Below are 11,803 nucleotides of genomic sequence, written 5' to 3'. Positions count from 1 at the left end.
TTAAAAAAGGTGTTTAAGTACACCTTCCCCAAGAAACCAGAGGCCTTCCTTCTGGGCATTGTCGGCCAGAAGGTGTTAAAAAAGGATAGAACTTTTTTTATGTATGCTACAACTGCAGCAAGAATTCTTATCGCCAAGCATTGGAAGACCCAAGATTTGCCCACACTGGAGGAGTGGCAGACGCAATTGATGAACTACATGGAACTGGCCGAGATGACTGCAAGAATCCGAGACCTGGGAGAAGAGGCAATGGAGGAGGACTGGAAAAAATTTAAAGATTATTTGCAAAAGTATTATAAGCTGTATGAAACATAAGACGGCGTATGATTTGGAACGTTAGCCCCAGCAATGAAATTTAATTATCTATGAAATTGCTAACATTTGTGAAAGAATCAAAGTTTAAATGGGTAAAAATGATATTTTTAGAGTAAATGGAGAATAAGAGATCTAAACTTAAATTGCAACTGAAAATATAAAGAAACACACGAAATAAGGGTATAATTTGCTGATGACTTTATTATCAAGAATGCATTATGCGGGAGATGTGGGGAAGTCCAATGGAAATTTGAAATAAGATGTTGAAATGGATGTGATTTTCTGTTCTTTTTCTTTTTTTTTCTTCTATTCTGCTTTTTCTTTCTGTTCTTTTTGTAATTTGGAAAAATGTAATAAAAATTATTATAAAAAATAAAAATAAAAGGACGGATACAAACAGAAATTGTTTCCCCTAGAGGGAGCTTTGAAAACTGTTGTTGGAGTCGATCTGGGGGATTCTCCAGCTGTAGAGATTAAAGATCGTGAGAACCAGACATTGACCTTGAACAAGAATGTGCCCAGAAGAAGCCTTAGTGATTGCTTTTTGCAAGACAAGCGCTTTATTGGAACAGCTACATGAGAAGATGGTTTTGATGACTGTTGCAGTTAATAACTTTGGAAAAACAGTGAATACCTATATAGAAACCACTCAGGAACCGACCCAGGAATCTGCTTTGACAGGGCAAGTCGTGCAGAAGACAAAGGAGGAGGTTGCTGTTGAACCTCAAGAAATACATGTGGAGAGAGCCGAGGCTTTGCAGGAACATAAGCTGTTGTTTTTGATGACCGAACCTGGAGAAAGTCAGATTTGGAAAGATGGAGTCTCGTTTGGATTGGAGATGGGAAATTGGATAGATCCCCCTATGCAGGGCTGTTCTGGCTTCTGGGATCTGGTTTTGTGCCAGGGGGAGTCTGGAGTTGTGGGGGCCTTTAACTTTGGAGGGACTTTGAAACATGCCTTGAAATACCTTTTGGATTTTAGTGCTGACTATGGAGAATGGGCCGACCTGTCGAGAAGGGATATAGACATTGTTAGGTTGGAGTCTCCCCGAGATCTACTCCTCAGCGATAAAGGAAGGAAACTAAGAACAAGATCAGCAGAAGACAAAGTAAGGTGCAGGTATAAATATGAAGAAGACCTGCAGAAGGGACATGGAAAAGAGTTAAGAGCCTCGGATAGAAGATCACCAGGTTGATGGACTAAATGGAATGGATAGAAAGGACTGACAGAACCCGAGACCAGGAAGAATAGACGGTGGTTGAAGATTGGAAGAAAGTTTAAAAATTCATTTAGAGAAATATTGTAAAATTAATGACTGTTAGAAAAAATGTTGGAATAAAACTATTTGGCTTTAGTAGAAATGCTATAAGGAGTTATGTACAAATAAGTTTTAAGCTCTAGGGCTTTTTATGGCAAGATAAGGTTAAAATAAATTAAGATAAATTATAGAACAAAAATTGAGAAAGATGGAAAGGATTTGCTGAAATAGCTAATTGAACAAGAATACAAAAAAAGGGAGGTGTGAGGAGGTCGATGATACAAGTAAATGAAAGGTAGAGATAATAATAATAATAATAATAATAATAATAATAATAATAATAATAATAATAATATCTTTATTGTCATTGCCCCCTCTTGGGGACAGCGAAATTACTTGGCTGCTCCATCCACCCAGGTAGGGCACTCCACACAAAATCAAAACAACTATAAAAACACTAATTAAAACAATACAGATATAGAGATATTGGATGTGAGACTTCCGGGTTGGCGCGATCGGCTAATGGCGGATTCCCTCCGAGCTCCGGAGGGAATCGGCTCTGCTGGGGACGGGTCTTGCCGCGATGCCTGCGGACTTGGTGACTCGGTGGGCACCTTAAGCGCCCCCTCTGACTCACGAAGAGCCTTTTTAAAGGCTTCGGAGAGGGTACGGAGAGTGGCGTGGTGCTGGGAGTAGACCGCTACTTCAGTGGAGCGAAGCCGTGAGCCATGGCCAGAGAGCGCTGACTTTTTCCCTAAATTTGGACCTGAAAAGAAACAACCTGTGAGTAGAACGAAATTCGGCTTTAAAACGATTAATTTTGAATTTGGTACGACCGGGGGATGTGTTAAAGGGAAGTCCGCACCCCCCCCCTACAAAAGATCTAAAGCAAGAACAGGATAACTAAGGTGGAGAGTCTACCTTGCTTGGAGCGAGCTAAAAGATATTAATTCCTACAATTTGATAAAAGAAGTTTTGAGCTGGAGTGTGAGAGCGAACTTTAGAAATTTTTCTTCCTTTCTTTCTGTGCAACCCCCCCTCCCGGACCCGGGAGCACCCTGTGATTGAGTCTGGTGAAGAGGAATAAGGAGTTTGACAACTGTCAAAAGCTGTCAAACGGGCAGTTTAAAGTTAAAAAACTTGCTACTTAAGATCTCTCTGGACTAAATGTGTTATAATTGAATTAAAATTGTTGGAAACAAAGAAACAAACGAGGTAAAGGACTGTTGGAAAAAGACTATTAAGTAACCAGAATCCCTCTAGGGGGAATTCTGAGACATTACAATGGCTGCAGATGGAAAATTACTAGCAGAGATAGAAAAAATGTTTCTCCTCGTGGGAATTTTGCAAGAGCAGAGTCTGGCTATGAACAAACAATTTACGACCTTGACTTCTGGAACAAACAGCTCTGCTGAATGCAATAAGGACTTGAGTGAGAAAAAATCTGCAGCTGGACTAGAAGAGATATCTCAAGATTTGAAGGAGAGCAAACAAGGAATAGAGAAAGTACAGATGGAAAGTACCAACCAGAAGCCTACACTAGTGGATTATAAGGAAGAAGATCCTGGGATTACATGGATTACAAATCTGCGAAAGATACGAAAGATGAAGGAGAAGGCCCCTGGAGTATCTGGAATACAGCAACTTAAAAGAAAGAAGAAATATGATTGGGGCCTCCACTTTGAATATGAAGGATTGATGGAACTTTTGCAGCAGCTGTCATCAAGTACTCTGGTGAGAAGAAAACCTGGTTGGATTGGGATAGAATTCCTTTGAGAGTCGAGGACCAACGCAAAGGACTACCAACAAAATCGGCAGAGAGGGACTGAAAGAGACTTGAAGGCCTCGGATGTGAGGAATCCAGGCTAGGAACTGTTATTGTGGACATGTACTTGAGAAGGGATGGAAACCGGGGATGGGAGGGAGGGGAAAACAGAATTTTTTAAAAAAACCTTTATGACTTCTGGGCCTAGCTAGTATGATCCATAAAGGTAAAGGTAAAGGTACCCCTGCCCGAACGGGCCAGTCTTGACAGACTCTGGGGTTTGTGCGCCCATCTCACTCAAGAGCAGTGTTTCCCAACCACTGTTCCGCGGCACACTAGTGTGCCGCGAGATGTTGCCTGGTGTGCCGCGGGAAAAATTTAAAAATTTGAAAGATTTTTTTTTTAAAGTCAAATTTTCGATTGGGGCGCCGTCACTAGATGACCCCTGGGGTTCCCTCCCTCCCTCCCGCTCTGCGCCTCCCTCCTCCTCCTCCTCCGGGGAGGCCCTTCCTGGCTCTCGGCCAAGGCTTGGCCACCTGTCACTCACTCGCTTGCCCACCCGTCCCTCCATCCCTGCACCCGGCCTCTCCCCCTCCGTCCCCGGCGCGGGGGCTGCCGGGATCCGTAGTCCCCTCGCTCTTGGGCTCCGCGCCCGCGCGGGATGCGCGAACTACGTTTCCCAGTGTGGCCTGGCGGGCCGGGCGTTTTGTTTGAAGCGCTCTTCTCCCGGCCATGGAATGAGCGCAGCGGCGGCGGCCGGGCGGGCAGGGGCTCATCCGCGGAGACCCCGCGCAGCCTGCCTGCGCCCCTGCGGAGATCGGGCGGCAGGATGGAGCCCGGGGATCCCCGCGGAGGCGGAGCTGCGGAGGCTGCCCCCCAGGTAGGGCTGCGTCGGGGGGGTTTATTTTTGCAATGCTGCATCCGCGCCGGAGGGGACGCATCGGACCGCGGGGAGACCCCTTGGCGGGCGTGCAAGGCAATGCATGTGTGCAGGCGTTGCATGGAGTGCAGTGCAATGCAATGGCAACGCGGCGCCCTGTATGCATGCATGCAACTTCCACCGGCGCTCTGGACTTGGCAGGTGAGGGGGGTCCCCAGTGGGCGGCAGAGAGAGCCGGGAGGGCGAAGGGGAGCCGGGGGGGAGCAGCGCTGCTCCCCGAGCCGAGCCCGGGGGAAACTTCGGCGTCGTTGCGCCGGGTGTTGGAAGCGGAGGCTGGCGGGGACCCCTCACCTGCAAAACCTGGTCGCCTCTCATATATTTCGTGCATTGCATTCATCGCCCGCTTTCTCCTCCAAGGAGCTCCCGGGGGCGCGCGTGGTTCTCCCCGTGTTATCCTCACAACAACAGCCCTGCGAGGTGGGTCAGGCGAGTGGCCCAAGGGAGCACCCAGGGATTGTCCTGGCCAGGTGGGGTGATTTGAACCCTGCTCTCTGCCCGGTCTTCGTCCTCATTTAGCCCCCACATGTGCATGACTGTGCATGACTGAGGTTTTCCCCCCTCGTCTTGGCTATGGTGTGAGTCTGTGCTGTTAATTAATGGGGTTCTGCCTTCGGAGAAGATGAGCCAGCCCTCAAGGAGGTGATTATGTAATTTGCTAGCAATTCATGTCCCTCCCGGCGTGACGCTGCGCGCTGACGTCACGGGGCTGTAATGGTGGTGTGCCTCGAGATTTTTTTCATGAAACAAGTGTGCCTTTGCCCAAAAAAGGTTGGGAAACACTGCTCAAGAGGCCGGGGGCCAGTGCTGTCCGGAGACACTTCCGGGTCACGTGGCCAGCGTGACAAAGCTGCATCTGGCGAGCCAGCGCAGCACACGGAACGCTGTTTACCTTCCCGCTGGTAAGCGGTACCTATTTATCTACTTGCACCCGGGGGTGCTTTCGAACTGCTAGGTTGGCAGGCGCTGGGACCGAGCAGCGGGAACGCACCCCACCGCGGGGATTCGAACCGCCGACCTTTCGATCGGCAAGCCCTAGGCGCTGAGGCTTTAACCCACAGCGCCACCCGCGTCCCTAGTATGATCCATATTTAATATAAAAAAGGGAAATCGATGGAAGGGAAGTTGGGTCCACCTTAGGAAAGAATTTAATTTTTATAAGATTAAGATGGTAATGAGGAGAAATAACAACTTGCTGATTTAACTATGAAAATTCGGATGTAGGAAGAGGGGGTGGGGGGAAGTCCAGAAACAAGGTTAAGAAAGTAAGATTTTGAAATTATACATGTTTTTGTCTTTGTCTTCTCTGTGTGTGTGATGTCTATATAAAATCTGAAAATCTAATAAAAAATTTTTGAAAAAAAAATAGAGATATTGGATGTGTTTTTTAAAATGTTTTTGCTTTTCTTGTTTTGTTGTATTGTTTTTTTGTTTTTTCCTCTTTATTTTTGATGCATTGTGAACTTTTTACTGTTTCTTTTTTCTGTAACTATTAAACTTTTAATAAATATATATATTTTTTTTAAAAGCGATCTGTTCTCAAACAAAAGAAACCGAATTGGAAACTACAGGAATCTAAATTAAATTAATGGATTGGGACTAATTCGAAGAGGTAAGGTGGAAAAAAGGAGGTCAGCCTTGCCTGGAATTCTAAACACACACAAGAATAATTTGCGGATTGGAATAAACTGTAAGTTAACGCAAACGGAATAAACTTTACGGATATATTTGATTATTTTTTTAAAAAATGCTTTCAGAAAGACTAAGACTAAGGTAAAAAGGGAGGATTGAGGGGAAGCAATATTTTGACAGTCTGGCAGAGAATCGGCGGTGAACGTCGGGGAGAAGAGCTGGGGACTGATTACTTTCGTTTTCAAAAAGAACTGTGTAATAGAAAGTTACGGACTTTAAAATACTTTAAAACCTTTGATATACCCCTCTAGGGTAAAGGGACAGAAGCGGAAGGATTTAGAGAAGAATTACTGTTCGTTTGTTCACTTCTTGAGGAGTTTATGGGAACTGGAAAGTTTTCTTTTTTATCCCTTTGAAGTCCGTCCCCTTCACTTCTTGAACTTAGAATCATAGAATCATAGAATCATAGAGTTGGAAGAGACCACAAGGGCCATCGAGTCCAACCCCCTGCCAAGCAGGAAACACCATCAGAGCACTCCTGACATATGGTTGTCAAGCCTCTGCTTAAAGACCTCCAAAGTAGGAGACTCCACCACACTCCTTGGCAGCAAATTCCACTGTCGAACAGCTCTTACTGTCAGGAAGTTCTTCCTAATGTTTAGGTGGAATCTTCTTTCTTGTAGTTTGGATCCATTGCTCCGTGTCCGCTTCTCCGGAGCAGCAGAAAACAACCTTTCTCCCTCCTCTATGTGACATCCTTTTATATATTTGAACATGGCTATCATATCACCCCTTAACCTCCTCTTCTCCAGGCTAAACATGCCCAGCTCCCTTAGCCGTTCCTCATAAGGCATCGTTTCCAGGCCTTTGACCATTTTGGTTGCCCTCCTCTGGACACGTTCCAGTTTGTCAGTGTCCTTCTTGAATTGTGGTGCCCAGAACTGGACACAGTACTCCAGGTGTGGTCTGACCAGAGCAGAATACAGTGGCACTATTACTTCCCTTGATCTAGATGCTATACTCCTATTGATGCAGCCCAGAATTGCATTGGCTTTTTTAGCTGCCGCGTCACACTGTTGGCTCATGTCAAGTTTGTGGTCAACCAAGACTCCTAGATCCTTTTCACATGTACTGCTCTCAAGCCAGGTGTCCCCCATCTTGTATTTGTGCCTCTCATTTTTTTTGCCCAAGTGCAATACTTTACATTTCTCCCTGTTAAAATTCATCTTGTTTATTTTTGCCCAGTTCTCTAATCTGTCAAGGTCGTTTTGAAGTGTGATCCTGTCCTCTGGGGTGTTAGCCACCCCTCCCAGTTTGGTGTCATCTGCAAATTTGATCAGGATGCCCTTGAGTCCATCATCCAAGTCGTTGATAAAGATGTTGAATAAGACCGGGCCCAAGACAGAACCCTGTGGCACCCCACTAGTCACTCTTTTCCATGATGATGAGGAACCATTGATGAGCACCCTTTGGGTTCGGTCAGCCAGCCAGTTACAAATCCACTGAGTGGTAGCATAGTCAAGACCGCATTTTACCAGCTTCTTTACAAGAATATCATGGGGCACCTTGTCAAATGCCTTGCTGAAATCAAGGTAGGCTACATCCACTGCGTTCCCTTCATCTACCAGGCTTGTAATTCTGTCAAAAAACGAGATCAGGTTAGTCTGACATGACATATTTTTCAGAAATCCATGCTGACTATTGGTGATCACAGCATTCCTTTCTAGGTGCTCACAGACTGTTTGCTTAATGATCTGTTCCAGAATCTTCCCTGGTATTGATGTCAGACTGACTGGGCGGTAATTATTTGGGTCTTCTCTTTCCCCCTTTTTGAAAATAGGGACAACATTTGCCCTCCTCCAGTCTGCCGGGACTTCGCCTGTTCTCCAGGAATTCTCAAAGATGACTGCCAGTGGTTCTGAGATCACATCTGCCAGTTCTTTTAATACTCTTGGATGCAGTTCATCTGGCCCCTGGAGACTTGAATACATCTAAACTAGCCAAATATTCTTGTACTATCTCCTTAGTTATTCTGGGCTGTGTTTCCTTTGCTGAATCATTTGCTCCAAATTCTTCAGGTCGGGCATTGTTTTCTTTATCGGAGAAGACTGAGGCAAAGAAGGCATTGAGGAGTTCAGCCCTTTCTGTGTCCCCTGTTTGCATTTCACCGTCTTCTCCTCTGAGTGACCCCACTGTTTCTTTGTTCTTCCTTTTGCTACGAACATACCCATAAAAGCCTTTTTTGTTGCTTTTAACCTCTCTAGCAAGCCTGAGTTCATTCTGTGCTTTAGCTTTTCTGACTTTGTGTCTACACGTGCTGGCTATTTGTTTGAATTCCTCTTTGGTGGTTTCCCCCCTTTTCTATTTTTTGTACACATCCTTTTTCAATCTTAATTCAGTTAAAAGTTCTTTAGATAGCCACCCTGGCTTCTTTAGGCACCTTCCATGTTTCCGTCTCATTGGTATTGCCTGACGTTGTGCTTTTAGTATCTCCCTCTTAACAAACTCCCAGCCATCATGAACTCCCTTTCCTTTTAGTATTGTTGTCCATGGGATCTCACCCAGCACTTCCCTAAGTTTTATGAAGTCGGCTTTCTTAAAGTCAAGAAATTGAGTCCTAGTATGCTTGGCTACTCCTTTCCGCTGTATAGTAAACTTCAGAAGAGCATGATCACTCGCGCCTAATGATCCTTCCACTTCTACCCCACTAACCAGGTCATCAACATTGGTTAGGACCAGATCTAAAATGGCTGTTCCTCTTGTTGCTTCTCCCACTTTCTGGACAACGAAGTTGTCTGCAAGGCCAGTGAGGAATCTGTTTGACCTTATGCTCTTGGCTGAGTTTGACATCCAACAAATATCCGGGTAATTGAAGTCCCCCATTACTAGTATCTCCCTTCCTTTTGCATGCTTGGCCATCTGTTCCAGGAAGGCATCATCTATGTCCTCCGTTTGGCTTGGGGATCTATAGTAAGCTCCCACAATGAGGTCACTGTTATTCTTCTCTCCCTTAATTTTGACCCAAATGCTCTCACTTTGGCTTTGAGGTTCTAAATCTTGGATCTCTTCACAGGTATAAACATCCCTGACATATAACGCCACTCCTCCTCCTTTCTTGTCTGGTCTGTTTCTCTGAAATAGATTGTATCCCCCCATTATTACATTCCAATTGTGGGACTTATCCCACCAGGTTTCAGTGATGCCTATTATGTCATATTTAGTTTGCTGTACCAAGAGCTCAAGCTCATCTTGTTTATTTCCCATGTTTTGCACATTAGTGTACTGTCAGGGGTTCAGGAGCAGAGGCGAGGGCAAGGGAGGAAACAGAGAGCGAGGGGGAGGAGGCAGAAGAAAAGATGAGTGATGACGATGACCCGAGATCTCCGAGTCTTTCCAGTGAATCAGAAGATTCACAGGAAGGAGCGCCAGTGGCCAGAGCAAGGGGGGAGCTTAGGGGGACACCCCAGGAAGAAGGGTCCAGAGGGGGCTCAGAGAGCAGCAGTTGGAAATCGGGGCCAGCATCACCAACAGAACGCAGTGGAGAGGAAGGGCGCCAGGTACCGAGCTCTGGCAGCTCGCAGCAGGAGGGAGGGCATGAGTCAGGAGTGGCCACACCTCCATTGGGGAGCGAGGAAACGGTCAGGCGGCAAGTGGAAGGTTGGGCGCGCACGCCAAGTTCAAATACACAGGAAGGTGGCGCAGTAAGCAGCCCGGAAAGGGAGCCAGGTCCTAAAGCCCGACGCAAGGAGACAGAAGGGTCCGGGGGGGTCAGCGTCAGAAGCGTCCAGAAAGGAAGAGACCACGGGGGGCAGAGGGACCCAGAGAAGAACGGTCAGGCGGAAAAGGTGGAGTAAGGCTAGGGTACTTAGCTGGTGTACAGGGGGCGGAGACTCAGACGGAGCTTCACCGGTCTAACCCATAAGACGTAGAGCTGCACGCAGCAGCTTGAGAATGGAAACTGTAACTCAATAAAGACTTTTACAAAGTGACCGCTGGCTAGCGTGATCCTCTGTGAGCTAGGATCTTGAAGCAGCTCTGACAGTAAGCTCCGTCTCAAAATTGTGGGCATCTACGGTCTCGCGGAGAGGAGAGAAAGTGGGTGCCTAATTGCGAGCTCACGAACGGCAGACAATATGACGGCCGAACAGCAGATAGCGGAACTCAGAGAAGCAGTGACACGACTGAATGCCGAGGCTCTTGCATCCAGGAAGAGAGAGGAGGACGCAGCTGCCGCCTACAGGGATCTCCAGGTCAGGTTGGAAATGCTTACGAAGCAAGGGCAACTGACACCCAAACCGGAGGGGATTGGGTTGGGGAGACGAACAGGCGGTCTGGTCTCTCACTTCGATGGGAATTTGCAACAGTACCCCAACTTTAGAGCAGATGTAATGTGTGCACTGCAATTGCTGGACAAAGACTTTAGAGATGAGCAAGAGAAGGTGGGATTCATCATGTCCCATTTGCATGGAGATGCTAAAGCGTGGCTGCGCAATTTGTGGAGGGATAAGGATCCGGCGCTCCGAGATGCGGACGCCTTTATTAAAGCGATGGATGGGTGCTTTTTATCAAGCATAGACGTGGATCTCGCCCGGAAGGAGGTACATGGGCTGAAGCAAGGGAGGGCCAGTGCAAGACAGTACCACGCCCGCTTTTTTGCATTGGTCAGTGCCCTGGAATGGGACAGAGATTCGGCTCCAGTCAGAGACCTGTTTTGGGAAAGATTGAACAGCGCAGTTAAAGACGAAATTGCAAGGGGGGAGAGACCCCGGACCACGCAAGAAATCGTTCAGAGGGCGCTGGCGGTTGGGGTGCGGCTGGAGGAACGTCCATGGAGCAGGGACGAAGGGCGTGGAGGGCGCGAAACAGCGAGAGGGTTCTCCTTCGTTCCCAGGGAAGCTGCGCGTGCGCAATCCACACCTCCGCCAGGAGGGGGAGCGGAACCTATGGAGGTTGGCGGTGCCAGGGCTCAATCAGCAACCAGAGCCCTAGCACCGGGAGCAGTCAAAGTGAAGCCTCCTAGAGGGAACCGGAAGTGTTACATCTGCGAAAGTCCGCAGCATGTGGCGAAAGAGTGTCCCCAGAGGATCCACAAGCTCAATGCAGCCTCTGCAACGGTGACTGCAGCTACTCAGCACGGAGACTCACAGCAGGGAAACGACGGAGTCTGGCTGGAGACAGAGGCACTGGGGCCCAGCCAGACGACTCAGTGAAGCAGTCCCCAGAGATTTTGCAGCCCACAGACCCCCTCCCGCCCAAACCGGTAGTGCAGTCACTGCATCGCTTCAGCTACCCAATGGCCTCACTATGGACGTGCCAATCACCGTTGACTCAGGAAGCAATGCGGACTTTATAGGGCAGGACTTTGTCGATAAACACGCTATACAGCTGCTGCCTGCCACGCTGTCCCTGCAGGTCGTCACAGTGGATGGCAGGGAGCTGCTAGGGGGGCAGGTGGTGAAGCAAACGCCACCAATGGTGATGCGACTTGGAAATCACAGGGAAGTCATCAGTTTTAATGTCACCAGACTGTCGGACACGCCTATTGTCTTGGGCAAGAGTTGGCTGGACAGACACAGTCCAACGTTGGCTTGGTACCAGCGGCAGCTGGTCTTCGGCTCATCATATTGCGCCGAACACTGCATTCTGCCCCGGCAGGAGGGAGAGGAGGAGGAGGCACAGCTGCAGCTGGGGACGCTGCAAGCAATCCCCCACAAATACGCAGGATTTTTAGAGGTTTTCTGCGAGAAGGAGGCGGACAGGCTACCCCCCCACAGACCATATGACTGCAAGATTGACCTACTGCCAGGGGCAGCGCTACCAAAAGGGAAGCTGTATTCCATGTCTGAGGACGAACTACAGGAACTCAAAGAGTTCATAGATCATAATTTGGAACGC

The sequence above is a fragment of the Podarcis vaucheri genome, assembly GCF_965113315.1.
Source record: "Podarcis vaucheri genome assembly, chromosome: 8".
Classification (NCBI taxonomy): Eukaryota; Metazoa; Chordata; class Lepidosauria; order Squamata; family Lacertidae; genus Podarcis; species Podarcis vaucheri.
Note: the sequence above shows the minus strand (reverse complement) of the source record.